We start from the raw sequence: 18,140 nt of genomic DNA, 5'->3' as shown, positions 1-18,140 counted from the left end.
GCTTCTCCTTGGAGGATCCCAGCCCATCTAACCTCCCTTCATCAGGGGATTCTGCTTCACGCAGAGCCCCTGTGGCTCAAGCTGACCATGTGGCACTTGGGTGGCAGTGGCTAGGGGTGGCTGATCTTCCTGAAAGGGTTATAATCACTATCCTGGCATCTCGCAAACCTTCCACAAGGCATATCTATGATGCCACCTGGAAGGCCCTTCCCGAGGGTGCCTTAGGGAGGGTCTTTCTCCTGCTTCAGCCCAGTTGGCAGAGGTTCTTAGATTCCTTCAGCATGATCTGTAGAAAGGTTTGGCCCCAACACCTTACTCAGGCAGGCTGAGGCCCTCTCCTAGGTTCTTTCATGGGGTTCGCTTCCTTCCTTATCCCATCACCCTTCAGTCAGGAAGGTTTTTTTTAAAGGGGGACTTCCAACCTACACCCCCGGTGGTTCACAGGTATCCTTCCTGGGATCTTCATGAGGTCCTTAATGCCCTTACGAAGCACCCCTTTGAACCCCTTAGAACATTGTCTCTCCGTTTCCTGACTCTGAAGGTAGTGTTCCCCATTTCCATCACTTCAGCCAGGCAGGTATCGGAGCTTGCTGCTCTTTCCATCAGACAGGACCTTTGTTCCTTTCACGATGATAGGGTTGTCCTCAGTCTGGACCCCTCATTTCTTCCAAAGGTTAACACCTGTTCCACAGGTCCCAGGACATTATGTTGCCTGGCTTCTGCCCCCTCCCGCACCATGACTTAGAGCAGCAGTGGCACATGCTAGACGTAAGAAGGGCTCTTAGAATATACATTAAGTGCACTTCCTCCTTCAGGAAGTCAGAAGCCATGTTTGTTTCCTTTTCCTTTCTCACTTGGGGCACAAGGCTTCTACTACTACTATTAGCAGGTGGGTCAGATCTTGCATTGAGCAGGCCTACAAAGCTGTGGCCTTCTGGTTCCTCAAAGTCTGAGGGCGCACTCTACCAGAAACGTGGCTACTTCGGCTGCCTGGGCGACCCAAGCACCCTTGGAGGAGATCTGTCTGGATGCCTTTGTCTTGGCAACTTCAGCCTTCGGCAGATGGGTGCTTCAACGAGTGGTTCAACAAGTCGGTGTGATGAGCCGGGCAAGGACCCGCCCGTGGACATGCAAGCTTTGGTATGTCCCATCCTGGGCTCTCGATGCAGCATGGAGGAGAATGGGCATTGGTAGAAGTTACCCTGAACGCCCTTTCTATCTATGCTGCGAGAGAGCCCAGCCCCTCCCTTGATTCGTCCAGAGAGGGTAAGTCATATTTCTGTATTCATTTGTGCTTTCAGAGACACCTTTCAGTTTGTCAAGTATCTTCGCCAAAGCTGGGGTAACTTCCGGGGTCTGGCTTTTATATCTTAGTACAGACTCAGCTAAATGACATCATAGGAAGGAGTCAACCCATCCTGGGCTCTCTTGCAGCATAGATAGAAAGGACGTTCAGGGTAACTTCTACCAACGCCCATTTTGTAACCCATCCCTCCATCTTGTAGAAGGTAATTCAGGTGGGTTCGTGGATAACTGTAAAGTTACAATCATGTCACTTTTTATAATTACCTGTTATCAGGTAAATATAGATAGTCCTTGCCTTAACAACAGATCACTTAGTGACCATTCAAAGTTACATTGGCACTAAAAAAGTGACATGACCGTTTTTCACACAACTGTTGCAGCATCTTCCTTGTGTGATCAAAATGCAGATGCTTGGCAACTGACTCATATTTATGACAATTGCAGTTTCCAGAAGTCATGTGATCCGCTTTTGTGACCTGACAAGCAAAGTCAGTGGCAAAGCCAGATTCACTTAAGAATCATGTTATTGACATCTGCAGTGATTCACTTAACAACTGTGGCAAGAAAAATCGTAAAATGGAGCAAACCTTACAATGCAAATGTTGCGCTTAGCAACAGAAATTTTGGTCCCAGTTGTGGTCATAAATTGAGGACTACCTGTCCACAGCCCATTTATATTTCTGTTTAGGGCCATTTTGTGATATCTTTGAAGTTAGACCATCATTGAATCTCCTAATTTCTGATTCAATCTCTGAATGAGATCTTCAGCATTGATCTTTCTGGTGCATGATGTTGACACTCTTTTCTGCATCATGTTTCGGACAAAGCTAATGTGTCTCGTCCAAATAGTTAAGCCAGAAAGTGATCTAAGTAAATATGTTATTGAATATATTCAGCACCCTTATGTAGTTACTATTGTTTTTGAAACATTGTTTTAAAAGACTGATTATAATCAGCCTGCATGTCTGATCAGAAACAAAACATATTTTAAAACGGTATTTTTCAATATCAGCAATGTTAAGAGGTGTGGACTTTAATTCCCAGAATTCCCCAGTGCTGATGGGGAATTCTGGAAATTGTAGGACAACACTTCTTAAAGTTTCTTAGGTTGCAAAGTATATAAAGATATACTTTAAAAGCTACAGTTCCTAGCCGCACAGTATTAACAGGATTAGATCTGAGAACACTTTGTGGATTGATTAGACGTGCACTTCTATTTTTATTAGCCTAAACAAGCTGTGTCTGTAATTTTTAGCACTCTGAAGACTTGTCTGACTCCAGAGTTCCACATAAATAGACTAGACAAGACAATGCAAGGTTAGTTTAATCCAAAGCAATGGAAAGGGAAACATGCATTTTTCTTTTTCAGAATTGTCATTCTGTTGCAGTGGAAAGTAGCACAAATGTCTTTCCCAAAATTTATGGTGTTCTAAGTGAAAACTTCTAAAGGCAGCATTAGTTCTAGGCTCAACTAGTTGAAAATTATTGAATAGCTGACCTGTTTCTGTTAAAAAATCTTTTACTAAAATGTCTTTGCTTCTCTCTATAACTCTTCTCAATTTGTCTCCTTCTGCATGTTAGTTGTTTAGTTTCCTTCAGTTGTTCAAAGTGTCCTATTATGAACTGTAACAAACCAATACAATCCATATTTTAGAGCAGGGAGGAGCAATCTTTTAGCAACTAGGAGTCCGCTTTCTGATGCCGAGAGTCACTGTGGTTTCTCCTTATCCAGCTATTCAACTTCATATAAATGTAGTGCAGTCCAACACAATACTGTGCTAGTACCAGTCTGGACCTCTGCCTTTTTCAGTTGATGAAAACCTCCAGGGAGAGGACAGGAGACAGGATTAGGATGATGATGCAACGATTGAAGACCCAGAGGGAAATGGATTATTTTGACTGGTTTCAGGCCTGGAATATAGTATAGAGACAAGACTGAATAGTTTAGAGACAATTTAATGGATGAGTAAAACCTTGCAGGTATTGCTTGATTTCACATCAGCCCTTGGAACCATCCACATTGGGGTGCCAAACTCACGTTGTCATGGTGGTGTCATGTGACGTATTGGGACTTTCCCCCACCTTCACTAAACCAGGCGTGGGCATGGCCAGAGTATGATGCATCTGGCCCGTGGGCTGCGAGTTTTCAGTCCTGCTCTACATGGTAGCCTTCTAGGGAGGGTTCAGTCTGGGGGCTATTCTTCTGCAGTGGTTCCAGCCAGTGATGATAGTGGGGAGAAATCATGACCTAGGTTCCTCAGTTATGGATGCTGCAGTGCTTGGAGCTCTCCCTGCTCTTATTCAACATCTAAATGAAGCAACTGCGTGAAGTCATCCACTGACAAGTCATCCACGGACACAGCTATCTTTACATCTTGCCTTGATCAAGTGATATCGAAATGTGTCTAGGTTCCTGTAGGATATAAGTGTCTGGATTGGGAAGAATAGGTTGAAACTTAATTCCAGCAAGGTGGAGTAGCACTGGATACAATAGCCATCTCATTCTGAAGAAATACTATCTTTAGTTGGAGTCCTACTCTCTCCCAGAACTGGCTTATAATTTGGGAGTCCTCGACTCACAACATCTGTTTGGTGAGTAAATGGCGGCTGTGCCCAAGAATTGTAACCAGCTTAATTCCTGTGGTTTCCTTTGTTCCTAGGGTTCCTTGGCAGCCAGTAGTAAGGGATACTATAGGATGACATGAGGGAAGGGCTGTGTGTTTGAAAGAGTGAAAAGGTCTCTGCAAAAATGCCTGAGTCAATTGCTGGTTTTCAGTTGGTCTGACTACTTTTCACGACAGATGGCAAGACAGAAGAGATCTTGTTTATCTAGGAGTGACAAATGCATCAGACTGTGTTTCCCTAAAACCAGGCTCCCAAAAGAATAAACTTTGGCTCAGCGCACTAAATATAACATTCTTGAAAAGTGGGAGATTGAGAGAATCAAAACAAGACTTTTGTTCTGCCTTCCATACCATTTTTCCTACCTTTATTTAATTTGACTGTTTCTCTCCTTGCTTTAAGCTACTGTGCTATGTCTGCTTTATTTATTTATCCATCATATTTGAGGCTGCCTGACTCCTTCATGTTTCTGGATGACTTTTCAACTTCAGCTTCTGTTTCCCACTATCTATTCTGGGAAAAATGCATTTTGGGAAAAGGATGGACTTTTGTGCTCAAATGTCACTTTCTTGGCTTCCATACCAGCTCAATTGATCAGTAAAGGATTATATTTGTAGCTCAGGGTTGAAATGAGGGATCCTTGGTGCTCTCTGACCTTGCTCATTTTCTTGCAGATGTTTCATTACCCAAACTAGGTAATACCATCAGTGCTAGTTGATCACTCACACAAGATAGTAGGAGACTGATGTAACAAGATCCAAAGCTTCAGTGGGAACCACAATCTACCACGGCTTTGGGGCAATCTCCCAAATTCAGAAAACACTTGATTCCTCCTGGTTTGGTGAGAATGTCCTCTGCCCGCTGATTCAAGAGAGAATGATGGATACAAACTTGAAAGCTGCTATTGCAATGATTGTAAAGGTTCCGATAACACTTTCTATAGCACCAGATAATGTCATGTGCTGGCCTGAACACAAAGCCAGAACATTGCTTCCAACAGAGGCAGAGTCCTGAAAGCTGCTTTATATAGCTCTAGGTGCTGACATGGCTTGATTGGGGCCATTGGTGACTTGAAAATCCTTTGCTGATCCCTTTTGTTCAACTCTTCATTGCTGTTGGTATGTTCTTCAGTTTAAGGTCTTTTGCTAAATCTAACCATTCATTATCAGACCAGAGTCTTACCTGCTCAGTTTTTTTTTCTTGAAATTGCTGCAGGTACTTAATTACTTAATTGTAAGCTGACTGTCCGGTCTGCCTTTTTAGCTTCTGACTCAGAAGATTCAGATGAGACCATGACTGACAATGTCTTTTTTTTTTTTTTACGTTACAAGGTCAACAGTTGCTTTGCCCTACAAATGCAAAGTTGGATTGGGCTATCCTGCTGGAATTGTATGATTAAAAAACTGGGTATTTTGAAATGACACATCTGTTGCCTCAGTAGTCTAATTGCCTCAGCTTGTCGTAACAACACAGAGCAAGGCTGTGCAAATGCTTCAGATTTATCATCCAAGGAAGTAAAAAAAAAAATAGTGGCGATAAGTTTGGAAGTTTCACATGGAAACTGAAATCCAAAATATTTGACCTGGCATCAGCTTTGAGTAGAGATGATTTCCCTGATATGATGCCTCTTTAGACCCAACAAAATATTGTTTATAGTCCCCCTAAAGCACCAGTGAGGAATCACAGTGGAAGGTAAGAAGATCTTAGAAAGTATGAGTGAAGATGACTCAGTTTGATTAACATCACTAGACAGGAGGTGGAAGTGAGTCAGTTGTGGCTGTACAGACAAGCAGTGTATTTTTCAAGAGCATGACTGGAAGAGATAGAAAACCGGGTTGTTTTCTGAACCTCCAATGGTAATGAGGTTTCCCCTGAATTCCTAATAATTATTCATGAATATGTTCATATGTTTTTTTAGTGACATATAACAATAATCCATGATATTACTATAAAAAACTGCATATATTATAGGCATCAATAGTCCTCAGTTTGCACATCTGTTTGGTTTACTGTGGTGTATTGACCCAGATACTATGTACTATAAAGCATGAGTTTTGACCAAAAGCATTACTGCACTGTTTTAGCTGTTTGTTTGGTTGTTTATTCAATAACTCATGGTTAAACAATCCATGGACCGATATGATGCATCATCCAGTTCAATGGGATTTGAAGGCTGAGAAAACAGGACGGATACCAGGAAGCCTTCAGTAGGACCAAGGCAGACAGCTTCGCGTCTGGAGAAAAGAACAAGATGGCTCATTCTTGTATCCCACCTGCATTGCCCATTAAATAGGTAGCATTTTCCACAGAACCAAAGGCAGCATGTTGCTTATAGGATGAGGTACGGAGCATGTAGCAATAGCAATAGCACTTAGACTTATATATTGCTTCATAGTGCTTTACAGTGCTCCCTGAGCGGTTTACAGAGTCAGCATATTGCCCCCCCAGTAATCTGGCTCCTCGTTTTACCAACTTCTGAAGAATGGAAAGCTGAGTCAACCTTGAGCCAGTTAGGACTGAACTCCTGGCAGTCAGCAAAATTAGCCTGCAATACTGCATCTAAGCACTGCGCCACTATGGTTCATAATGTACATGTTTGCTCTAGTACCTTACTACTTGGCACATACTACCTGATTAAATCCCTTTGCCCTGACTAGCAGCTGGCACAATGGCCACTAAAGTTATACCCATGCAATGGCATTTTGGGATCATTCCTACATTTGTAGTCTAGATCAGGGGTCTCCAACCTTGGCAACTTTAAGACTTGTGGACTTCAACTCCCAGAGTTCCTCAGCCAGCTTTGCTGGCTGAGGAACTCTGGGAGTTGAAGTCCACAAGTCTTAAAGTTGCCAAGGTTGGAGACCCTGGTCTAGATCACCAAATCCTGAAGACCAACACTGCCCAGTGGATGGAGTCCCTTGTCAGATGTATCTTTGTCCATGTTGTTGTACAGAGTGACCAGATCTCATTCTATTTTTTGTGTGTGTTATAAGTTTTATGTATTATTATATTGTGAGTTACCCAAAGTACATTTGGAGTCCAGTGATGGGATGGAGGGACAGCCACAGGTGCAACTGCTGAAAAGCAAAAGATGTTACAAAAGCTGCAGATTTGCCCATTCCAGCCTAAAAGCCAGAATAATTTCTGTTCCTTTCATTTTGAGATGAGTATTTGTGTCAGAGTTTGAATAGTTAGCTGCTAATGGAAACTCGAGTAGATTTCTGATTAATAAGGGGGACACCAGTGTTTTAGTAGTTCTGGACATTTCATGGAGAAGTGAAATTCTAAGCGATAGCCTTCTGTGTAAGCTAAATCAATAAGATGCTGTTAGGAAAGTTTCAAAGTATCATTTTTTTCCTTAATGAAGTGCTGGATGATGAAAGCTTTGTGGTGATCTGATAATATCAGAATTAATATGCAAACAGAAACATAGGGGATCTTAATTTAAATTAGAACTTAGTATCTGTGCTGTATTTGCATTCCCACAAGGGGGAGTGTTGAGCTCGCTGCTTACCTTCCCTAGGACAAATGCGAATCTTTCTGAGTTTGTAGGGCCTTTATTGCCGAGAGCTTTCAACATTGAACGAGTTCATTTTAAAGGAAGTTTCCAAGCCCTTGTCTTAAAGTTTAAAAGTTTTGATTGGCTTCTGCCATAACTGAAATTCTTGCAGGAGTTCCCTTTGAGTTCAGTAGATGCTTTATATTTCCATACTATAGCACGAGATACTGGTGTAATTAACATTATTTTATTTTTTATAATGTGGATAGATGGCAGGATGCCATGATGGTTAAAGAGCCACACTGGGTGACTAGTCACACATTCTTACCTCTACCTATAGAATGGTGGTTGTGAAGAAAAAAAGAGATATCTTTTTGAGTTCTTGGGGAAGGGGGAAGCAAAATATAAATGGAAATGGTAGTAAAACATAAGTACATACCTGGATATTGATCACACTGTTCACTTTGAGAGGAAGTAATTCTAGGAAAAGAGAAAGGAAATACCTAGCTCACACCAACACAATTAACTATATGTCTCCATAACACTATCTGTCTTTGCAACTACTACATGTATATATTGATTAATACTGCACATAGCTTTTTGTTTGAACTTTTCAACTCTCTTTTTTTCTGGATCTCCTCAATCCCATTCAACCATGACCTTCGATATTTCTCTAAACCTCTTATTTTACCTTTATATACTGTATTTGCTTTTCAGTTTGATCCTCATTCCTTCTCTCTATGCAGCAAACACATTCAAAGCATTTCCTTCATACAATTCACTTGCATCTCTATTTTGTCCGCAGTCATAAAGTTCCAATCCATCTTCATCATCTTGTTAAGTGAATCACTGCAGCCGATAAGTTAGTAACGTGTTTGTTAAGTGAATCTGGCTTCTCCGTTGGCTTTGCTTGTCAGAAGGGAGATCACACGATGGTGAGACACAGCAAAAAGTCATAAATAAGAACCAGTTGGCAAGCGTCTGAATTTTGATCACAGGATCATGAGGATGCTGCAAAGATCGTAAGTGTGAAAAACGGCCATAAGTCATATTTTTCAGCACCGTTGGAACTTTGAAAAGACGAACTGTTCGTAAGTCGAGGACTACCTGTCCACAGGCCTGCTTTCAAACTGCCTGAGGAAAGAACTTGTTGTGATCAGGGCTTCCAATTTCCTGCCAGCTTCCCCATTGACTTTGATTATTGATGATTGGATTATTCATGTCAAGTCTTTGCTTTAGTGACTCACGTTCCTCTCATTGATGATGGCAACAAGGAAGGCCAGGATTGTTGTTGCTAAGTGTTGTGGTCACATGGCATGCACTTTACGACCGCATTGTTTAGTGATGGAAATTCCAGCCCCAATAACATCAGTTTGGTCTAATGCAGGGCTTTGCTGACTGAGGAACTCTGGGAGTTGAAGTCCACAAGTCTTCACAAGTTACCAAGGTTGGAGGCCCCTGGTCTAACGGAGAAGGCACAGGCCAGAGGTCTGTGAGCTTTAGTCCCACTTCCTTAGGCATGAAAGCCATTCATTCTTTCTCAGCTCGTCCCCCTCCCCTCCTATCCCAGAGGGTTGCTTTTGTGAGGAAAATAGGAGTAGGAAGGAGTGTTAGACATTCCTGCCACTTGGCTGACTTATAAAAATAATAAAGGTGGGATGCAAAGAAAAAAAATGGAGGAGTATCTATGCAGGCAGTCCTCGGCTTGCAACAGTTCATTGAGTGACTATTCAAAGTTACAACGGCACTGAAAAAGGCGACTTATGACCGTTTTTCACAGTTACAACCTTTCCACCATCCACATGATCATGTGATCAAAATTCAAATGCTTGGTAACCGGTTCATATTTATGGCCTTTGCTGTCTCCCAGGGTCATGAGAGCCTCCTTTTGCGACTTTCTGACAAAAGCAAAGCCAGTGGGGATTCACTAAAGAATCCGGTTACTAACTTATCAACGGCAGTGATTCACTTAACAACTGAGGCAAGAAAGGTCTTCAAATGGGGGCAAAATTCACTTAATGTCTCACTTAACAACAGAAATCTTGGGGGTCAATTGTGGTCACAAGCTGAGGACTACCTGTATAGAATAATAGAGTTGGAAGGGAGACCTTAGCAGAGGACCCTATTTCATTTCAGATAAATGGTTATCCAGTCTCTTTTTGAAAGGCTGCAGTGATGGAGCACCCACAACAGTCTGAAGACAAGCTATTCCATTGACTGATTGCTCTCATCATTAGGTTGATTCATTGATTCATCATTAGGTTGTTCCATTGGTTGATTGCTCTCATCCTTACATTCATCAACTTAGGAGTTCTTTGTTAACTCATTACATGAGTGAATGTTGGCTGGCAAGTGGCCAGTATCCTACTAGGAGTGGACAGATGGGATGTTCCCCCCCTTGCCCCCTCCCCCCAGGCTGCTGAGGCATGTTTGCAAGGCAGTTTACTGATAAAGTTGTTTGCATTTGCTCTAGCTTAGATTCTTTTTAAGCAGAGACAAGGGGGAGAAATTGGATAACATATTTGACTGTCTACCCAGCATTCTTTTGATTATATGGATTCCAAGGATGTGACAGGATTCCTGGCAGAAGATACTCAGGTGTATATCTTCATTCTGGCTGGAAAGGAGGTGCAGTGGATGCTTTTACCCAGAATTGGATTGGATGAAGCAAGCTAAAGTTTTATTCTAACAAGACAAAGAGTTGCTTTTTGTCCAGAAGCCATCAGGTTTGGGCATGGTCCCTATGCTGAATAGGACCAAGATTATTCTGCTGCTGAAAAAGCAGTCCTTACTTTGGGGGCTCTACTTCTAGAACAAAAGGACTGCATCCAGAGTCTCAACTTTGGCCAATATGAGAATTATTGAACAGAAGTGACCATCATACATGTTTTTTTTAGCTAGACATTCTCTTCCTCGGGCTGCTTTTGAAGCCCCCCCCCCTCCGAAACTGTAATTGATACAGCTCACATACTGGTGTTGGAAAGCCACTGCAGCATTGCTTCATATGCATTGAAATGCTGCATTGGCTGCCAGTGTATTATTGAGTACAAGTCAAAGTGCTATTTGTTGACCTATGGTATGGCATCCATCTCTTTATGGTATGGATCCATGTTATATATAGGACTGCCTTTTACAAGTAGACTCTGCCTTCCCTATGCAATTCACTCAGAAAGTGATGTTTTGAGCCCATCTCCCTTTGGATATTGTCGGGGCTGAGAGCTTAAAAGTAGACTTTTGGTGGCCCCTATTCTGGAATACTGTATGGCCTTTTTGGGAGCCCAGTCTTGTAGACCTATTCAGTCCTTGGGTTTACATCAACAAGGAAGAGTTCAAGCAAAATTCAACAAGTTGTTTTCTTTTGAAATTAATCTAGGTTCCTGAAGGAAACAGAACTAGAGAGTGGAGGTGAAAAATGGCAAAGGTATATTGTGCACCAATCTTCAAATATTATGTACAGTATTATTTTACCTTTGTATAATAAGGATGAAAGAATTAGCAATTCTAGTCATGAGTTTTCCTGGAAAAGTATGTTGTAAGCTTAGGAACTGAAGAGCTCATTCAAGTAAGTAGTTTCCTGCTCAGAATTTCTGACTAAGCACGTAGCACTTTGGAAATCTCAAGCATTTTTATTAACCATAGGTTTAATAGCTCTTTTAACATTTATACACATGTATGTGTGTGTGAATATATATCTACTTTTCTAATTATCTTGTACTATTTTTTGCAATGGAACATTTTAGTTTTTTAAACTGTGGTTTTGTTATACCTAAAATATGCTTTCAAAATATGTTTTATGTATTTATGCCGAGTATCCTGATAGAATGGACCCATTGTTTTATTTGAGCTAGGTCTTCAGTCTTGCTGGTTTTATGTTATTCTTGTTATCAAAGTCTTACTTGATTTGCTCTGTATTCATAGTGGAAAGGGTTCTTCTTCTCCTTCTCCTACCCTTATGGTAAGCCTTATCCAGAAAACTAGAATCCCATATATCTCAGGGTATCTAATATCCATGTCAGTAGTGGGTACAAGAAGCTCTATGAAATGCCTGAAAAAACTTAATCAAACTAACAGTAATTATGCCACTTTGATAGCCTTTGCATCTACTATATGTTCAAATATCAGGGTTTCTTTTTAAGAAAAATCATTCCATTTTAAAACTAGAAAGCTTATCAAAGAGATGCACATTTGCTGTCGACTGAGAAGTAAAAAAAAGGGGGGTGTTATTTTGGTCACGTCTAATGAAATGGTTTTAAGTGGCTGAATCTGACAACATTGGGATTTGTTGCAATACTTCTTTTTGTTAATTGAACAAATGACAAGTATAACCAGTTGTAGGCAAGCAAAGAGATGTTAACTTGGGATGAAAAGTGGCTAACATTTGTGGTATTGTACATTGAATCCTGGAAGCAAGGAAAACATTTGAGAGAAAGGATTGCATCCTATTTCACAAGGTGATCTCAATCCTGAATTTCTTTTTAACTGCAGAAGGATGAAAGAATACCGGATATTGGGCTTGAGGACAAGGAAGATCTGCAGACATTAAGAGCCCTACAAAGAAAAGAGGAGTTAAGCCATAAAGGTATGTCTTGCTGCAACAGTAGGGTTTTTTTAACTTTGAGATTCTTACTATTGTGTTTCCAATCCATATCAAAGTTAGAAATACCAGATTTGTCATGTCATAGGCCACATATGCTTGCACCTTCAGTGACTCAACATCAGGCACTCCTATTTTATTGCATAATAAGTTTTGGCAATGCAGCTTGTCCCTGCCCCCTTCTGTCTACACTACGTCACTTGCTGAAGACATGTTATCTTTCCTAATCTGTAATAATCAATTACAGACCACGGGTTTTTTAAAAAAGTTTTTTGTTCTTGACAGAAATCAGGGAGGAGAGACAGATTGCATTAAAGAAAAGTGCTGGTTGATAGATGCCTTCCAAAGCGGTGACGCTCTGTATGACTTGTGTGTGTGAGAGAGAGACTGTGCGCAGAAAGCAAGGGAGCATGTGTGAGGGAAAGGGTGAGGGAGAGTGATCTCCATGACAACTAACCCAGCCAGTCTGTATACTCACCCTTTCTCTCTCTCCCTCCTTCTCTCTCTGGGCAATCATTTTGGATAAATTCTGCTCTGTGAAAGGTCATGTGAAGGAGCTGTGGGAATCACAGCAGGTATTTTACTCCCAACTCAGCCGTCCAGTCCCTGTTGTTCATAGGGCAATATTTTTTTTTTTAAAAAAAATTGGTCTGGGAAATACAAAATCAAGCATGGCATGGAAAAGAAAGTCTGTTCTGTATCAGGTAATGAAAACTTTCCATTTTGTGTTTCTCTTGCTTCTTCTCTCTTGCATTGTTTCTCTTTCGCTCCTGCTCTTTCCTGCTTAGACAGTGTATTCTGAACGGCATGTCAGCATATGTTTTGGAAGTCCCAAGCTGTTGGGAGTGATGTCATACTCAACAGTTGGACTTTGTTAAGCAAAGAAGAAGGACATAGTGAGCCCCCCAATCCTTATAGAGAGTATTTGGACTCAGTGAATTTTATACTTGGATTACTTCTCTTTTATTATAAGATATATTCCAAACAACAAAGAGAAGAGGGAAATTAGGACATTTTTCCGGTGTCTGGCAGATGGCAGTTTTAAAACCACCTCAAAAAAGATGGTTTCATTCGAAGTTTACTGTGCTTTTCTGTTGGCTGAGATACCTACAGCTGCAGTTTGAGACTATTATTCGAACATTGTATTTGATCTGTATGAACAAAAAGTGTCAGTGTGACAAATAATTATCCAGTGTTTGTTTTATGTGTATCTGTGTATAGAATAGAGTTCTTCAGAAGAATGTATTTTGGGGAACAGTTTTTGATCTCAACTTGTTGTATGAGAATATGAATTAGTTGCTAGTAGGTGATTTAAAATAAAGGTGGCTTAAATGAATTTCCTACGGAGGTAAAGCAGAAGTATAATTTTAACAAAATGTTCCATAACATTCAGTGAGAATGTTCTTATTATTTGTTTTTGCAGTTTTGTATTCAGACTTGTTCCTTAATAAAGGGTGAGTTCTTTTTTCTTGTCTTTTAGAGAGAGTACAACAAGGATTTTCAACCCCTTTTATGGTAAATTCTTTATGTGTGCCGATGTAAGCAGAGCTTTAAGAAAATTCAGTTTAGATGAGCAATTAAAGATTTAAAAGAAGTGCCTCAGGCTGTGATTTTATAATAGGTACCTTCGGATGAAAGAACAGTTAGTTAATGTATAATAAAACCAGACAACTTGTTGCACAAACAAACAAACAAACAAACAAATGCCATCTAATTTACAACCAAATACACTAGATTGACAGTAATAATTTAGGATTCTTGAAGCTATACTGGACGATTAACTGGGAACTATACTCATTGTTCACATTCTTACCATTGTAGGAATATGCGACATTTATATTCCAGACCTAAGTTTCTCTTCTCATCATTTTCTAATGCCCTAAATCGGTGATTGCCAACCAGTAGGCCCGGAGAAAATTTTGGTGGTCTGCAGAGAAATGTCACCCCCAAAGCACCCCCCAAATCAATTAATCAAGGTTGCGCGGGAACACAAGGCTGCACCGCCCACATGGCCTACGGAACACAAGGCTTGCATCGCTTGCAATGCGAACAACATGAGGTAGTGAGGGGAGGGGAAAAAGAGCGGAGAGGGGGAACTTGCCCCACTTGTTCCATGCACCTGGCCTGGCCACTGTGCTGCTTCTTTCTGCTTCTTTCTTCTGCTTTTGGCTGCACACAGGGAAGCAGGAAAAGTCTTTCTTTCTCTCCCCCAAACTCCCCCAGAAATGAGTCTTTGGGACCCTTCAAGGCATCCTGCTCCAAGAGGCTGTGCCAATGCGAACAAGTCTCACAAAGATTCATTTCTGGCAGAATTTGGAGGAGAGAAAGAAAGATTTCTGCTGCTTCTGCTGCTTTCCTTGCAATAAGCCAAAAGTCTCTCTCTCTTTCTCTCTCCCTCTCCCCCTGAGAATGGAGCTGGAGACGGTATGATGTGATTCCAAATAAAGAATGATTGATCAGCAGGAAAACGGGGTGGGGGTTTTTCCTGCAGACTTTTTTTGAGATTTTCCCAGGGTCTCTGGTCAACGGGATTTAAAATTATGAGTTTGGTGGTCCCTGAGGTCCAAAAGGTTGGTGACCCCTGCCCTAAATGACATCTGCCACTCTGTCGCCTTTTTATTTTGGCTAAAGAAAGCCATGCAAAATGTAAAGCTAATCCTGACATGCAAAGGGTCACCATCCAGCAGAATACTTTTAAAAAATTTGTAGGCTCCACGTTTTCCTCTTTCTTCTATGTAGAACTGTTGAGAATAATTAAATTTGGGTAACCAAGGCTTTCCAAGCAATGGGTGGATGGGTGAGTAAGGCTATAGGAGAAGCTAGCTGAAATTTAACAGACCAAAGTTCTGTTAACTGATTTTTCTGCTTCTGTAATCAGTAAGTCTCCTCCATGCATTCGGATCAAGCCTTTGACATGGGGAGTGGCCTGCAAGATTTTAGCTTTCTTTTTGAGTTGCTCAAACAGAGTGCCCTTTGTGTTCCTCTGCACAATGAAAGACATTTGTGATTGGGGCTGCCGGGGCTGCCAGCATAATGTCAAATTAGGATGGCCTCTTTCTACTTTCTGCAAGTTGGTTGAAAAGAAAAGTTAGGTTTACAAATTAGGTAGAATTTTTTTTCCATTTGTTGCTACGTTCATTATAGCACTATCGCGGCTGGTTCATAAAAAAGAAAGCCTTAGCACCCATCTTTTGATCTGTCTAAGTTAAATGAAAGAGGCGAGAATGGAATGTGGCATGATATAATATGTACACAAGAGTTTATCATTGCCCATGTCAAGGCCTATATCAGGTGACGTTAGTTTGCAGCCTCAGAGGTGAACTCCACAGAATTCAATGGGTCTTATTTTGGGAAGGACACGTAGAAGTTTGGGACACAATCTCTCTCTCTCTCTCTCTCTCTCTCTCTCTCTCTCTCTCTCTCTCACACACACACACACACACACACACACACACACACACACACTACATTTTATACATAAATCAAGGCACCAAACATTCCTAATATTCCCTCCTCCTCCAATTTTCTCCAAAACAGCAACCCAATTGACTGAGAGAAAGTGACTGGCACAAGGTTACTTTCATGCATAAGGCAAGCCAGAGTCCCCTGGCTTCTAATCTGGTGTCTTAACCACTAGATCCAAGTGGCTCTTTAAAAAGAGCCAGAGCTGTAGAAGTTTCTTGGATGAGAAGCGAAATGTCTTCAAATAAAAACCAGAAAGTCCAGTTGCTTCTTGAAAAAAGCACCTTTGGGTTAACATTTATATTTTTTTTTCTGTTCTAAAATACAAAATAATAGCTTTAATCATACGTAACTGCTCTGATATCAGCATTAAGGCATTTATGTTGCTTTCTCATGAACTAATGAGTAATGGCCTTTTGAAGTCTTCCTCAGATATACAGTATCTATAGGTGCCAAATGCTTTAAGGCATGTCTGAAAATGTGTTTGAATGACTCTGGATTCTTGCATGCATATGCATATCTGGAGGAGGATGCGAATGCAGAGTATTATTCTTGAAGCCATTTTCAGCCACTGGCACCAAATGCTTAAAACGTCTGTGCTGCCAATTATACAAAGTGGACACCATAGCACAGCAGTGACAGATTAAAATCGTTTTATATTCCTTGATATGAAACAATCCCACAATCTTACAAAAAAAAAAAAAAAGTTAAGTGAAACTGGGATGTGGAAATCAGAGCCCCTCCGATCCGTGCACATTTATCGTCTTTTCTCTTAAGCCACCGCATAATTCCAGAAAGGACAGCTGGAAAGTTATGTCGAATACAGGAGACTATTGGTTAAAGCAGTGTTTTGTAATCTTGGCAACTTTAACAGGCATGGACTTCAGCTTCCACAATTCCCCAGGCAGCCTCTGTCCACGCCTCTTAATACTTGCCAAGATTGAGACACACTGAGTTAAGTCTTTTGGAAGCCACACCAGGATTTCTCCATCGCACAGACATTTTCCCCTGAGCCCAATTCATCTTTTTTTAAAAATTTCCTAGTGTCACATGCACTGGGTATATTTGCACACAAAAACACTCAGATACATAGACCTGTGCTCAAGCACAAATTTCACTTCACTTTCAGACCAGGAAATATTCAGACTTTTCAAGTTTGACATACAGCTTAGGAGGGTTTGATTCGACAGAAAAACTTCTAAATCTTGAATTCACCTCCAGTCTTTATTAGAGCAAACCATTCCCTAGAAACTTTTTAATAGTGCAACTACTGATTTACCTGGTAGCTTTGGTTTCTGATCAAGACCAGGGGATGAGTTCTAGACCCTTTTAAAAAACAGTCTAAGAAAATCTTATGATCTGCATTCCAGCTGTGGAATGCTATGCCAATGAAATACGTATATTTAGCTCTCCCCCAAAATCTGCCCTTTTCAAATAAATTCAGTTCTTTTAAAATGGCTGCATAAATTTGGGTACAGTACAGGTGGTCCTCAAATTATGACCACAATTCTGGGACCAGAATTTCCTTTACTAAGCAAGGCAGTTGTTAAATGAGTCACACTTGATTTTATGATCCCTTTTGCCACAGATATTTAGTGAATCCCTGCAGTTGTCAAGTGAATCATGTGGTTGTTAAGTAAATCCAGTTTCCCCCGATGACTTTGCTTATTGGAAGCTGGGAAGATGACAAATGATGATCACATAATCTTGGGATGCTCCCACCTGTCATAAATATATGCTGGTTGCCAAGCACCAATATTTTGACTGTATGACTAGAGGGATGCTACAACAGTCGTAAGTGCAAGGATTGATTGTAAGTCACTTTTTCAGTCCTGTTGTAACTTTGAACAGTCACTAAATGAATGCTTGTATGTTGAAGATTACCTATATTAGGTAGACTAGGCTATAGATCTGATCCAGCAGGTAATAGATTTTTTTATGAAAGTAAGTTGTTTTAAGGGGACAGAAGTTCTTCAATCAGTAAGTATCTGATACAATATCCTCATGCTGGTAATATAGATTTGATAAAACTTACATGCAGCATTGTGGAAAGTACAGATTCATTAAATCCACCCTGAACATGAAGCAAAAATGGCTGGAAATGTCAAAGGATGTAGCAATTATTTATGTGCAATTATTTATGTGCTCTCTCCTCTGCTATTTGACTTAAACTGGAAGAGAAGGAGCATAAGCCCCCCCAATTCAATAATTGTTGGATGGTGGCCCCTTTGTTGGTATAATCTTAACTACTATACTTTTATAATGGCACAGTACAGTATGTGCTCAATCATTGTGCCTTGAAAACCATATAGTGACTGAATAGTTTCTTTTAAGTTTGTCATTTTGACTTCTAATCTCTTAACATTACCAGTCAAAGATAATGTACAGTTATTCCATCTTTATCTCTTCAATTTTTTTATGGTGTAATAACCCAGTGAATGGTGGGAAAAACGTACAAGATATTATAAATAGAAAGATCTGCCCCCTCACATCCCTGCTCCAAATTTAATGAATGAGACAGAGGAGACTGTACAATAAAAGACTTTTCTGGAAGTGTCTCTACACTGATTTTATTTATCATGTTTAAACATAGACAGTATTCTTACCATTTATAAATATATTAAATATTTAGATATGAAAATCTTTCCTCAGTAAAGT

General features: G+C 40.6%; 1 protein-coding gene and 1 long non-coding RNA gene across 7 annotated transcripts in view; one reads left to right on the top strand and one right to left on the bottom strand.

The window, feature by feature from the left end:
* DENND2B (DENN domain containing 2B) overlaps positions 1–18,140 on the top strand; it is a 153,364-nt gene that overhangs the window by 30,476 nt on the left and 104,748 nt on the right. For 2 of the 6 annotated variants that reach the window (XM_026668353.2, XM_087950930.1), the window contains exon 2: positions 11,912–12,005. The gene's annotated coding sequence lies outside the window, so the exon portion shown is untranslated. Of the gene's footprint in view, positions 1–11,911; positions 12,006–12,579; positions 12,725–18,140 lie in introns of those variants that run through there. The other 4 variants (XM_026668354.2, XM_026668352.2, XM_087950931.1 and 1 more) reach the window with 3 other exon arrangements.
* LOC148133312 (uncharacterized) lies at positions 6,007–12,621 on the bottom strand. The gene is made up of 3 exons (XR_015746659.1): positions 12,499–12,621; positions 7,866–7,906; positions 6,007–6,161 (listed from the first exon to the last, which is right to left on the bottom strand). It is a non-coding gene; the product is annotated as an uncharacterized LOC148133312 (long non-coding RNA).

This window comes from Notechis scutatus, chromosome 1 (assembly GCF_049901735.1).
Source record: "Notechis scutatus isolate UNSWTSFEM ecotype Mainland chromosome 1, rNotScu1.2, whole genome shotgun sequence".
Classification (NCBI taxonomy): Eukaryota; Metazoa; Chordata; class Lepidosauria; order Squamata; family Elapidae; genus Notechis; species Notechis scutatus.
This window is presented reverse-complemented; position numbering and strand designations above follow the sequence as displayed.